The sequence below is a fragment of the Sceloporus occidentalis genome, unplaced genomic scaffold, assembly GCF_023333645.1.
Source record: "Sceloporus occidentalis isolate IW3139 unplaced genomic scaffold, rSceOcc1.0.p SCAF_1, whole genome shotgun sequence".
NCBI classification, from domain to species: domain Eukaryota; kingdom Metazoa; phylum Chordata; class Lepidosauria; order Squamata; family Phrynosomatidae; genus Sceloporus; species Sceloporus occidentalis.
The window spans coordinates 89,005,478-89,020,115 of record NW_028316981.1 but is presented as its reverse complement, the minus strand read 5'-3'; positions in this window follow the sequence as shown (position 1 = coordinate 89,020,115).

Genomic DNA, 14,638 nt, shown 5'->3' with positions numbered 1-14,638 from the left:
AACTGGTAACAGCTGGTGTAGGCCTTACACTAATAGTAGATCATATTATTTGTCAAACTACCCCAAACTATTTGTCTCTTCTTATTGTAAGAACCTTTTGAAGGTAAAAGGCATTCTGAAGTGGTTTACCAGTGCCACTTTCTGTACAGTACTAACAAAAGTTAAAGTGTCGCTACCATTGCCTCTGAGAGATCGTCTTCCAATGTCACCCCCACCACCCCACTACTGCTGCTGCCCAGTTGCTTCCCTTCTGGAGTTTCTCTGCCCTCCTCACTATTGCAACTAGCACTTCTTTTCTGCCATTTCTCCCTTAATAGGATGGGTGTGCTTTAGTGTACCATTTCCATTGTGAGCATCCCAGTTTGGGAGATTCTACTAGGAACTTCCTAGTAAATCACAAGTTTAGCAGCTAAAAAAGCCAATGTGGTGGTGGTGGTGGTGGTGGTGATGATGATGATGATGATGATGATGATGATGATGATGATGATGATGATAATTTATATTTTCCTGCTTCTCCCAGGTGGATCGAGGCGGGATTACAACCCATTAATAACAATAAGATACAAGAATAAAACATGCAATTTTCAAGCATTAAAACAGTTAAAAACAGTACAGTCAAACAATTATAAGATATAATATTCTGATTCTGAATAGAAGAGTGAATGATGTCTTTACAGAAGATTGGGTGGATAGGGTTGCCAGAAGAGATCCGTCTTAACTGCCCTCTTGAAACCCTCCAAGGTGGTAATAAGACGGATCTCTTCCAGGAGGTTGTTCCATAGTTTAGGAGCTACTGAAGTAAAGGTTCTTTGAGAAGTTGAAACCAGTCTGGTTGGATGTACTTCCAACAGATTTTTCCCGGAAGTTCTGAGAGTGCGGGCAGATTATACAGGGAGAGGCGTTCCTTTAAGTAACTTGGGCCCAAGCCATATAGGGATTTATAGGTAATAACCAATACCTTGTATTGCGCCCAGAAGCTAATAGGTAGCCAATGAAGATCTTTCAAAATAGGTGTTATATGGTCATATTTCGAAGAACCAGTGACCAATCTGGCTGCCGCGTTTTGTACTAATTGAAGCTTCCGAACTCGGTACAAGGGTAGCCCCATTACAGAAATCAAGGTAAGAGATTACCAGTATATGTACCACTGCTTCAAGATCCTTTTGGTCCAGGTAGGGACACATTTGACGTATCAACCAAAGTTGGTACCAAGCACTCCTGGCTGTTGATTATAGGCTGCATCAACAGAAGTATAATGTCTAGATCAAGGGATGTAATAGTACCACTCTATTCCGCTTTGGTCAGGCCTCACCTGGAATACTGTGTCCAGTTCTGGGTACCACAATTCAAAAAGGATATTGACAAGCTGGAGCAAATCCAGAGGAGGGCAACCAAAATGGTGAAAGGAAATGGTGTACCTGGCAGCCTGTCCTCACTGCAAATAAGGGAATACGATGGATCATTCCAAAGTTCTATTTTCTTAGGAGCAGCTCAGAAAAGACTTTCCCCCAGAACTCAAGGCACATTTGCTTCTCAGTGGGGAAAAAGACAGCAAATGTGCTAGGCTGCTTGAGGACACAATGAAAATGTTGAAAGGGTTTTCCCCTTAATTTCAGCACAATAGAGAAATGAAAGTAATAATTGAAATGTAGATTCAGTCAAGGATTTGTTGCTAGTAAAGTACCATTTAAGTACTATTTGTCTCTTCTTATTGTCTTGTTCAGAGTTCTATAAGTATATTGCATGCCAACAAGGCATTTTAACAAAGATAAGTTCATCAGAGAAATATGACTGAATACATAATAAAATACACTACAGTCATCCCTCCCGATTCATGGGCGATCCATTCCAGACATCCCCCCCACAAATCCAGAAAAATGTGAATATTCGAATCATGGACTCCAAGTCCATGAATGGGGAGGGATGAGCTTATACTGTATATAATATAGCTGTAAATAAACCATACAAAATGAATTAATGTTTATACTAGTATTTTTAACTTTTATTTTGTTGTGTCCTCCATTTTTCTTAAATTCCCTACATTTTGCAGTGTCTTGTCCTCCTTTGTTGAATGAAACAACTCTAACTCCTCTTGTTCTCAGTCATTCTGCTCAGGTGTTGCAGGACCTTTGATTCTTTTGCATCCGGGTGATTTTAAGCCAAACATGGGCTTTGTTTGAATATTGGTTTCTTTTATGGTTACCTGGGTGTTCTTTTAAAGCTCTCATTAGCTTTTCTGTTGCTCAATGTTTATTTTTATTTATTCCATTTGCAACTCTGCAGCCTGCTGGTTCAAAAGGGAACAGCAACTGACTTAAGTTTTCTGAAGAGGAGGAAGATGAAAGAGAAGAAATAACTGATAGTATTTGTTTGGGAGCATCTGAGGCTGCTTTAACTGTGATGTTTGTGTCTGTCCTTCAGGATCCATTCTGCAAACCCATCCTAACTGTCACTTACAAAGTGAATACACTTTCAATGAACTGAAGAAATTGCATGCACTTACATGGATTCTAAAGAGGAGGAAGAAAAAAGAAAATGTGACAGCACATTTAAGACTTTTTATTTTGCATGAGCTTTCATGAATATAAATAATCTTCTTCAGATGCAGTACACATTCAGAGAGTAAGACAATATTTTATGACAAATAGTCTACCTACTACAAGACAGAAGTATAGCCATATGTGGTTTCAATTCTATCTGTTTTTATTATATTTATAAATTATACCGTACATTCTGTAAGCTGTTTTGGTCTCTGTGTTGCTTTCTGGCAATGTTTTTTTTCTTTTGCATATTTTTTTTCAGTCCTAGTGAGCATTTAGTAAATGATAGCATACATATGTTTTCAAAGCTTTTGTATACACTGGCAAGTGAAAAAAGGCTGCAATTCACATTAAGGTGATTTTCTCTTTAGGGCCATGGTCAGAAACAATAGATTGAAAACCAGAACTGTGAACTGAAGCCACGAACATAATAAAAGAATGCAAACATACACTTTCAATAGACAAATAGAAAGAGAAAATTAAACATGGATGTCAGAGAAAATGCTACAAGCTGTAAAGGAAAGAAGAGAAGAAAAATAAAAGGGAGATAGGAACAAACCAGGAACTATGAGTGCAACAGTACAATGGCTAGTGCAGTGAGATAAAGATACTGCAATGACCAGTGCAGAGAAAGAGAAGACAACAACAAAAAAGGAAGAACTGGAGACCTCTTCAACAAAATTTGGGAAATCAAAAGAAAGTTCAAACCGAGGACTGAGATGCTTTATGACAATAAAAATAACATAATTCAAGATCAGGAAGGAATAAAAAAAGACGTTGGATGCAGTATGCAGAAGAGTTATATGAAAGAGATGATAAAATGAATGATGGAATGAAGACCCATATGAGGATGAACCTCAAATTCTAAAAAACGAAGTGGAAGCTGCAATAAGAGAAATGGGGGGAAAAAACCCAAATAATCAGCTTCTGCAATCCACATTGACAGAATAAATTCTAGCGCTAACCAACATATGTCAACAGATATGGAAGATGGGCAACAGATTGGAAACTATCAATATACACTTGGCCCTCCACATTCTCCACATTCGTGGCTTTGACACTTGTGTTTTTGATTATTCATGAGATCAAGGCTGCTGTGTATATACACTCCTCTTCCTCCTTCCTCCTGGGTTTTTCCCGAGGGGAGGGGGAAGCCCAAGAAGGAGAAGCCGGGAAGAGTGAGTGCGCCAATCCCTCCCCTTTCTCAGATGGATTGTTGCCTGCCCCAGGCACCGATAGGCCGGGGGGAAAGGGCTGGGAGGTGGAAAGGATCCATCCCTCTCATCCCCTTTCCCAGCGGGATGACAGCCTGCCTTGGCCAGGCAACCATCCCCCCGGGAAAGAGGCTGAAATGGACAGATTGCCCCCCCCCCAGCCCTCATCCCAGGCATTGATCTGCCCAGGAAAGGAGTGGGGAGCCAGTTAAAGGGACAGGAGGGCAGGGGGGAAAAGTGTGCATGCCTGCTCCTCTTCCCCCACTCAATGCTCCCTTTAACTGGTTTTCATGCAAGGGGCAGAGGGAGTTAGTCATGATTTTTCCACATCCGCGAGGGTCTTGCGCCCCTAACGCCCAAGAACATGGAGGGCCAAGTGTACATCCCCATCCACAAAAAAGGAGTCACAAAACTGCAGGAACTATAGCACTAGGGTTGCCATATCCCGGTTTTGGCCGTGGGAACACATTTTTCTTTTCTTTTTTTAAAAAAATCACAAAAACGGTTGAATGGTTCAGCAACAACTTGCCATTGCAAGCAGTTGCTTTGCCAATCTATCAATTACGTGATTTATTTTATCTCTTTGCATAGAGGAAGTAGACTATGCTAAAGATGCAAACTTTTAAGGACTGAGACATTTTTTTAAAAATTCTTTAAATATTTTTATATCACCTTTTAACTATAACAAGTCATTCTTTTCCCTCTGTGTGAGCAGTCACATGAACAAGCATGCATTAACTAGAAAGCTATGGATAGCACTAGGGATAGTGACTTACTGGACATTTGAAGACACACAAATATGTGGAGGAAGTGCACTGAAATCCACAAAGGCTCATGCTAAAATAAAGTACTGATAGATTCCACCTCCCTTTCCTTTTCAAGGCCCCTTTCACACTGGTCCATTTGTCCTGGATAGATCCGGGCAGATCCAGTAATCCCCATACTGAATCTGTCCGGAAAGCTGTGCCCACTGCTTAACCCTGATTGAACCTCCCTGGTGAAATTTACCCTGCTGATGTTCACATTTGCCTCCTTCTTGTTGTGAGTCAAATGATTTGCATAATGACTTCTGCTTTTGCAGTGGTGATGTGCCATACAGCCATTTGCCAATGACATGGGTGCTTTCTCCCCTCCTTTAAAAAAAAATACATATAGCAGGAATGTTTGCATATTCTGTCATTTTGACAGATTATGCGAATGCTACAAGCTCCAGGGAGATAATTTCCTCAGCTCCCTCTCTAGATCCCCGGCTCTTACCCGCCCTTGACAGCCTCACCGGCAGGGAGCCTACACACACCAGTTCTGGACTCTCACCTGCCTCCTCCTCCTCCTCCCTCTGGCTGAGAGAGTGTACTTGGTCAGAGAGTGTGCCTTGAACCAGCAGCAATCCATTTCCCTCTCCTTCTCCTTCCCTCCCCCACTGGCTCCCTCCTCTGCCTCCTCCTCCCTCCAGCTGAGAGAGTGTGACTTGCCCAGAGAGTGTGCCGGCGCTCCATTTTCTCCTCTTCCTGCTGGCTCTCTTCCCTTCCCCAAGCCTGGCCCCGCTTCAGCACCAGGGGAGGGAGGGGGAGGGAAGGAGCTAGGAAGAGAGCACTTCTCAATCCCTCCACGCCGCCTCCTTCCTTGCTGCCTCCAGGCCTGGGTAAGAGAAGACAGCTATCTGGGGAAGCAGGAAACCCAGTGCCAGTGGAAACAACCTACTTTTAAATCAGGTTCAAAATTGGGGTATATGGTAGTGTGAATGGCCCCCAAGTTAAAACTACTTTGAAAACTACATGGAGGCAATACCTTGCTCTGTGATGGTGCTGTGAGCATTGTTTTTACAGGAAACTATGTCTTTAGTGAAGCAGAAACTCAAATGCTTATAGGTCATTCTTGACCCTGGCTAATCTAGGCTGCCTTGGGTCCCTTTCTGTGAGAAATGCAGCACAGAAATGAAATGAAATAAACAAATAATAAACCTGCCCCATTGGTTGATACCACTGGTGTTTCCTCCCTCAGCTGTGAGGGGAGGGCTGCACAAGTGGTGACAATAGCAATCAAGTGAGTGTGATAGGTAAGGTCCAACACATATATAATTCACTCAGTAGTATTCTGGCAGCCAGAATGGTGTAGTAGTTTGAGCATTGGACTAGGACTTTGGAGACCAAGGCTCAGTTCCCAGCTCAGCCATGAAACTCACTGGGTGACCTTGGGCAAGTGACACTCTCTCAGCCTCAGAAGAAGGCAATGGCAAACCTCCTCTGAACAAATCTTGCCAAGTAAGCCCCATGATAGCTTCACCTTAGGGTGGCCATAAGTAGGAAATGACTTGAAGGCACACAACAGGTATTCTAGATTCTGAAGTAGAGGATAGAAAACACCCTTGAGAGGCTGCTGAACTATAATTCCCCGGCTATGCTGGTTAACGCTGATGAGAGTTATAGTCCAACAACATCTTAAGGTCCACTGTTACTCCCTCTTGACTTGAAGGCACATTTCACTATGCAGTTACACTGCTTCTATATTATGTGTGTCTTTAACTACATAAGCCATTCTCCAACATCTTCTCTCCCTCCTCTCTTTTGCTGCCAGTTGTGTTTTTTATTATAATGAAGTTGGCTGGAGCGACACTCATACTTGTTGACATAATCTGCTGTGTTTGGAAAAAAATAGCTCATGTGAGATGAATGTACAAGACAATCAATGCTTTGTGAATAATTGTACACAAATCAGACTGCCCCCTCCATCTCCTTGAAGGAAAACAAAACAAAGTATTTGCCCCAAAGCCATGCCTTATTAACAGCTTTATAACATAAGTTGACCACAAAATACAGATTTTCAACCCATGAATAGTAGCTATTATTCAACAGAATGTGATTTAAAAATCTGAGGGCTTGAAAAAGCACAATGTTAGGGGCAAAGTACTTTTCTGATCCATAAGTCATAACTGCATTCATATTTACTAATCATATTTACCAATCATATGGGGAGACAGACATCCTAAACCAGAATGAGACTTCGCATGTGTTAAGTCTATCCAGGTCAAGTGGAACCATCATATCATGAGAATTAAAGAACAGGGTGTTGCTTAGCCAAGGCTTGGAAAAGTTCCTTTTTTTGACTGCAGTTCCCCAAATCCCCCCAGCCAGTACGGACTGTGGCATCCAAGCTTTGCTCTGAACACATTTTAAGCCTAGGCATTTGTTTTTAATATCAGAAATGAATAAAGCTCAAAGGCCTTTAATGTGAAAGTCAATTTTCAGTTTGTATTCTTCTTCTTAGAAGCTTAATTTAGGTGGGAAAAGTCATTTTGGGTTTGCTACTGCACATAACAAAGAATCATCTTGGCTTCCAGGCAGAGATCTGGCTTTATTTGACTTCTTGACTGTCCACAGTATCTTTAGCACTCTTCTCTGGCATCACATCTCAAAAGATTTTATTTGCCTTCTGTTGGCTTTCTTCACTGTTATGCTCCCACATACATACATGATAATGGGGAAGACAATGGCTTAGACAATTATAGCTTTAGTGTTCAACTGTATATTTTTACACTTTAGGATTTTGTCTAGTTCTTCCAATTCCTAATCTTCTTTTGATTTCTTGACTACAGTTTCCGTTCTGATCTATGCTTGATCCAAGATATGGGAACTCTGACTATTTTGATTTTCTCATTATCTAGGATGAATTCTTGTAGATCTTTTGTCGTCATTATTTTTCTTTTTTTAAATGTTCAACATTAAGCCTGTCATGGAGCTTTCCTTGACCTTCTTCAGTAGTTGCTCTAGGTCTTTGTTTGGCAGGGTACAGACCGCCCAGAAGAGGTACCTACTCGGCGCCTCTCTCTGCTGCACAGCTGTGCCCCAGCATACAAACTGTGCGGTGTAGCCACACAGCAGAAAAGGAAGTAAAAAAAGCAGCTCCTTTTTGCTGTGCCGCAAAGCGCCAAAGACTGCACAAATATGTCACAGCTGTATGGAAGCTGCGCAGCTGCAACGTAACGGTTACGCGCGCCATGTGTAAGGTGCTGCGTAAGGGTGGCGCGTGCACAACGTGCTAGGGTTGTGGGGCATGTGCATGCACCACCCCAAGGCAACCCTAGCATGTCATGGACGCGCCGCAAGGGGCTTTTGTTTCTGCTAATAGTATTGTGCCCACTGTAGATCATAGGTTGCTAATGTTCATTCTTGTGATCATCACTCTTCCTTCCTCTGAGTCCAAGCCTGCACTGTTTTCTGGATACAGGTTGAATAGCAGCATCTTGTCTATAATTTCTGTGAGAGCATTCCATAGCTTTTTGTGATCTATACCGTCAAAGACTTTGCTCTAGTCAATGAAGCACATGCTTTCACTTCACTTTCCAAGATCTAGGGTTCATCTTTGTAAGTCTTTTCTTCCAAACAAAGCATACTTCAAAGGTATTGGTAAAATATATTTAATTGTGTGGTCCCAAAAACTCTTCTAGACATGTAGAATTTTTTTATTCTGCAATACCCTATAATTTCTTTATAGTGAGAATTCTGTGCTCTCAAACACTGTGCTCCCAAAAACTCTTCCAGACATGCAGAAATGTACCCTGCAATACCCTATAACAGTGACAGTGAACCTTTTAGAGACCAAGTGCCCAAACTCAGTGGCATTTCTGCACCAGGTGTCACCACATGCCAGGGGCGGGACTTCCTGGGGTAAGACTTCCAGGGTGGGATTTCTGGGGGTGGGACTTCCAAGGGCAGAACCACAGCTAAAGTCAAAGGTTCAAAATACCTTGCGTAAATAATCCAGTCTGAGACCACTTTAACTGCCCTGACTCAGTGCTAGGTAATCCTGGGAATGGTAGTTTATTGTGGCACCGGAGCTCTCTGGCTAAATATTTAACACTAGTGGCAGACCATCACTATTTTGTGGATTTTTGATGTTACTATATTTTGCTATATGGCCAACAAGAGCCAGCATGGTGTAGTGGTTTGAATGTTGGACTATGACTCAGGAGACCAGGGTTCAATTCCCTGCTCAGGAAATAACGCACTGGATGACTTTAGGCAAGTCACACTCTCTCAGCCTCAGGGGATGTCAATGGCAACCCCCTCTGCACAAATCTTGCTAAGAAAATCCTGTAACAGGTTTGTTGTGTTTAGGACACCTGTGTGGTATAGCGGTTTGAGTGTTGGACTAGTCCTCTGGGAGATCAGGGTTCAATTCTCCATCAAGCCACAGAAGTCCATCAGGTAACCTTGGGCAAATCACACTCTCTCAACCTCAGGAAAAAAAGGCAATGGCAAAAGCCCCTCTGAAGAAACCTTGCCAAGGAAACCACAGGATAGGGTCCCCCTGAGTCAGAAAAGTTTTGAAGGCACACAACAAAAACAATCCTGGGTAGGTCACATTCTCTCAGCCTCAGAGAAAACGGCAATGGAAAAAGCTTCTCTGAATAAACCTTGCCAAGGAAACCCCAGGATAGGGTCCCACTAAGTCAGAAAAGGCTTGAAGGCACACAACAACCTCAAGGCACTGCTCACCTGAGAGGCCACCTGGATCTGGGGAAAACTTTCACACTGGAAGCTAAAATGCTGTTAGCCAAGTGGTCGAGTTCCCTGCAAAAGTGTGGGGCTTCTGGGTGGAAGAGGAAGAGCTTTGATTCCTTGCAAAAAAGCAGAATATAAATAAATTGTATTATTATTATTATTATTATTATTATTATTATTATTATTTTGGGTTCAAGGGGTGGGGCTTCCAAGCAGAAGGGCCATCCACTGCCTCTCCAGGCTGCAGCAAGTAGCTGGGCTGGCCATGTGTGCCTCCCCACCCCTGGCCTCCATGGTTGTGTATTCACTCCGATGGCTTCACGTGCCAGAGTGGGCACATATGCAATGGGTTCGCCAACATAATTTCCTTGTAGTGAGAATTTTTTTTAAAAAAAATATGTCTGCATTACAGTTAAAGAAATGCACAAATATTGGGCAGCAAATTGTCAATGGTTTAGTTGCTTGGTTTATTATAATTTTTTAAAATGTGTGTCTATGGGTGCATCCAGACTGATTAAAAAGACCAGATGTCCCTGTTCATTCTGATTTTATTTTGGAGATTCATACACATTTTGTTTATTCTAAGTTTTTTTCTGTGAGCTCCCAGTAGAATCAGAGCCTTTTCATACCAGCTGCACAGGTCAGTTTATTTTAACCAAGTAAAAAATCAGAAAAAGAAGGAAAAAAATGTAGGACTTTTCAATCAGTGTGTGTATGTTTGTATGCCATGAGCATTCCAGTTGAATTTTGTTACTCATTCATACTAAATGACCTGCATGCTCTCTGAGAAGGCTCCATTGATATCACCCATTCTTGGAGGTTATTCAGATAGTGAAAATAATCCTGGTAGAATGTGGATTGAATCTTTGTTGTTCACATGCATTTCGAATAAATCTAAGTTTGGGGGGCAGTGGCCAAACCCCCCCACTTAATGTGGGATAATCAATCTTAGGAGTTTTCCTGAGTTATTTTAAAAGATTCACATTGTCGGCTGTGTGAATAACTGATGTGAATAGATCCAGGATAAACCAGGATAAAACTCTGCATGCCTTGAACATGTTTTAAATACATCCACATCATCGACTCCATCTTTATTTGTACTGCTGACATGTGTGAACAATAGAACTCGTTGAGATGTGCAGAGATGTGGTTCCAATTCCAAAATTCCAAAACAATTCTAATTCCAGTTCCAGTTCCAAAACAACAAAAACAGAATGCATAATGAGATTATTCACACAGTTGTGCTAACAAAAACATCTGAATAACCCCTCAGATGTGCATAGTGGGTTTTCTTTCCCAGTCACACAGCATGGCTCACCACACCCTGCCATGTAGTCTATCAACTTTTCCATCTTTGTACTCTGGTGCTCTAGAACTCCACTGGTGCCTGACTCTCCACACTCATTTGTGTCCTCCTGCATCCCCGTCCCGTTCCTTCTTTGTGTTTGTTTGTCCTGCCAAATGCTACTATTCACTTTCTTAAAGATTTGATACTTTTGATGCCTAGGGAATAGAGACAGAAAGAAAAGAAGGAGGACAGGAGGACTGTGAGCAAAAGAGATGGGAGCCCTTATGTCCTGCCAGCCCAGGCAATTCTGAAATGTTAATTCAAGCTTTCCAATAAGGCACTGAGCTGCTTAGCATTTGTGTTCCGTGGGTAAGATTTGGAAACTGTTGGGGGAGGGGGGAGAAAATATTTCTGCATAGCTTTTCCCATGAACAAAAGTGGCTAGGGAAAGGCAGAGGTAGGTGGGTAGAGGAACAGAGGGATGGGCTACACACAGCTTATGAAATATGTTTAAATTAGAGGGAAGCAAAAATACCCACTGGCTCTATATCTGACTCCATTCTCTTCATTACTTTCTGTGTGAAGCTGGAACAATTTCCTTGAAAGAATACAAAAGTAAGTAGATCGTTTTGTAGGCAGGGATGGAGGGAGCAGGAGGCAAGTCACACTTGAAGTTCAATTTTGCTGCAGGGCATTTTGCCAAAGTGTGGCAAATGTGCAAAAAGTAACTTTAAAGGGCAACAAATACGAAGAATTAAAATGGGGGCTGTAGAAAACAGATGAAGGGCAAAGGCAGGAGCAGGAGCTCCTGTTGAGACCCAAAGTGAGCACCAATAAGCAGAATTCAGAATAGTTACTTTTTAAAATACAAGTCCCAGGAATCTCCCCACTCCTCAGCCAGTATGGCCAGTTAAGAGTTGTCATTACAATACACACACACACACACACACACACACACACACACACTATCCAAAACATGATGGTTAGAATTCTAGGAATTATAGTCATTTTTCTCAAAAAAAAAATAATCAAGCTGTGCAGTGCATAGTCAAAGATCAGACTTTAATCAGGGGAATGCTGAGAATAAATTAATAATCCTATTGCCTGTTCATTATTATTTGTATTACAAGCTAGAGTGAAAATGTTTTCTTGTCATCTTGTTTTCAGAGACAAAGTTCATGTTTGTCTTGCAGGTTTTCAAAAGACACCTGTCTGAATAATAATATCCTCCAAAGCAAAAACCAGCATAAGCTGAAATTTATAGGCAACTGCATGTGTTAATTCAGGAATTAATTTTAAATTAACTTGGAGCTTTTCCAAGTTAAAATAGAAACCACTGACAGAATAGAATGTGGGTATTCCCAGCCAACTGATACAGCAATATAAAATGGATCAGGGACACACACTGCAACATTAAAGCAGTTTGACACCACTTTACCATTACTCTAGTCAACAGAATCCTGGGATTTGTAGTTTGTTGAGGTATTCCACCAAGTCTGTCAGAGCTCTGGTGCCTCACCAAACTACAAATCCCAGGATTCTGTAGACTAAAGTCATGACAGTTAAAGTGGTGTTAAACTGCTTTAATTCTGTGGTATTCAATAATGGTCATATTCTAGCTTTTATTCTATAATGGTTTCATATTCTAGTTTTTATTGATTTTATGTTAAATTTAAAAACCACTATGATGCAATAATGAAAAGTGTTCTATCAATAATCCTTAATAAGCATGCACTAGTATGTATATAAAAGTGGAAAAATAGAGGGGAATGGAGATATATAAAACTAGTAGGAGTACTACCTGATTCACTAATTTCCAAGGGCACATGTGACTCCACCACTGTCAGTATTTGATTTCTCCAGGTCAGTGAATCAGATCTCCACTTAAAATAAGCTGTTCATGGACCCAAACCCAAATCATCAGGTCTAGTCAACTGTCCTGGCCATTTCTAATTGTAATTCCTTAATGCTTTAATACTTTTCTAACTTTCTCAGTTGGGTTGTCATCATTTCCCTTCCATATCATATTGTATGTAGATTTCTAATCCTTAGATAGTGTGATTATAATATATCTACACAGCCTCAGGAATTTCAATTTAGGATCAGAGATGTGTGTTGGCAGTAGTTGTAGTGCACATCCAAAGAAGACAGCCTTTACCTATGAGACCCAAGATGGCAGAGAGGTTCAAGAAGTAGCAAGAACAAGAAAGGAATGTGACACCTTCTTTACAGCTGTGAAGCCTAGCATGAGAAACCTAGCATGTTTCAAGGAGTCTGCTGCGGGTCAAAGGGTTGCAGACAGAGTTTCAAATGGAAACCCATAGCCAGGGATATCAAGGAGAACAGAAATATTTTGATACTATTGTGAACCTGCTTATCAAGAATTAGTACCATTGGATGTAATGAACTTTGCATATGCAGTCTTACCCTACCACATACTTCTTTCCCAGTATGTTGGAAGGCAGTACCCATCTTTCCTTTTAGAATGGCTGAGTGTGCTGGTTGGGGATGAAAACTGAGACATGTGTGGCCAAGCAACATCAGGTGTGGTCAAGAAGCAAAGCTATTGATGAGGAAGAACACACAAGCTAGAAGAAGATACAGCATTTTGCTTTTGCCTGAGTTTATTGGAAAGGGCAAGATTATTCCCCTCCTCTTCTCTTCTCCCTGTTGGGCTAACTGAGTGCAAACTACTTTTGTACTTTGAAATCAGTTTGCACCAAGGGAAATAAGATGGGGACAACTGGGGAAAGTGGGAGGAAGAGAAAGAGGTTGGGACATTTTTAAAGCAGCTGAAAGACAGGATGACAGAGAGGTAAGACTATCTTTGCAGTTGTAGGGATTTTGTTGTCTATTCTTATTTAGGTAGTACTTTGTTGGGAATGACTACCCTACAGAGTAGTGCTGCTTCACAGTTGAAAATCAGGCTAGAAACAAGCAGAGCTGATGTCACCACAGTTTTATAGATAGCCTTCTTCCCCTTTCCATCATAACGTGTCATCTTTCACTTACCTAATGCATGTAATATGTGGTGACTCAGTGGTTAAGATGCTGACTCTGATGATTGCAAGACTGGGAGTTTGGCAGTTTGAGGCCCAAACGCAGAGTGACAGAGAGTTGCTGTCACTAGTCCCAGCTTTTCCAACCCAGCAGATTGAAAGCATGTAAAAGTGCAAGTAGATAAATAGGTACCACTTCAGTTTGAAGGTAACAGTGTTCCATGCAGCCATGCTGGCCACATGACCATGGAGTTGTCTTCAGACAATGTTGGCTCCCTTGGTTTAGTAATGGAGATGAGCACCGCTCCCTAAAGTCAGAAACAACTAGACAAACTTGTCAAGGGAAAACCTTTACCTTTAATGCATGTATATGGTAGTTTGTGAACAATGCAGTACCTCCACATATCACAAATCCAAACCAATTTTTCTTTACTTTTGAACTGTATTTTAGCTATTGAGCGTTATGGGAAAGCAGCCTCAACTGAACACTGCAGTGCTGTGTCTCTGATGATAGTGTTTCAGAAATTAAAGATGGTTAGATTTCAGATTATTCTGCTTTGGTCAGACCTCACCTGGAATGTCTGGCTGTCCAGTTCTGAGCACCACAATTTAAGAAGATATTGACAAGCTGGAGCATGTCCAGAGGGCAGTGACCAAAATGGTGAAAAGTCTGGAAACCATGCTCTATGATGGGTGACTTAGCATGGAGAAGAGAAGGTTGAGAGATGACAAGACAACCATATTTAAATATTTGAACGGTTGTCATAGTGAAGATGGAACAAACTTGTTTCTGCTGCTCCAGAGACTGACAGGTGAAACAGATGGCTCCTTTGTGATGGCTTCCCAGTGATTTGGGGGCGTGTTGTTTAGATGATGTATGCCCCCCCCCCCGCCGTGAAGCTGCCCACCCATCCACACAGGGGGCAGCTTTTTGGCACTCCGCCGGTGTAGCACTTAGATGTCGCTTGCCGCAGGAGCACCGAAAAGCCACCACAGTGGCAGAAAAGCCAGTGTAGTGCCATCTCAAAAAGGAGCAGCTTTCTACCACTGCTTTTTGTGCTGGCAGATTCAAACAGGAAAAGAGATTCCACCTAAA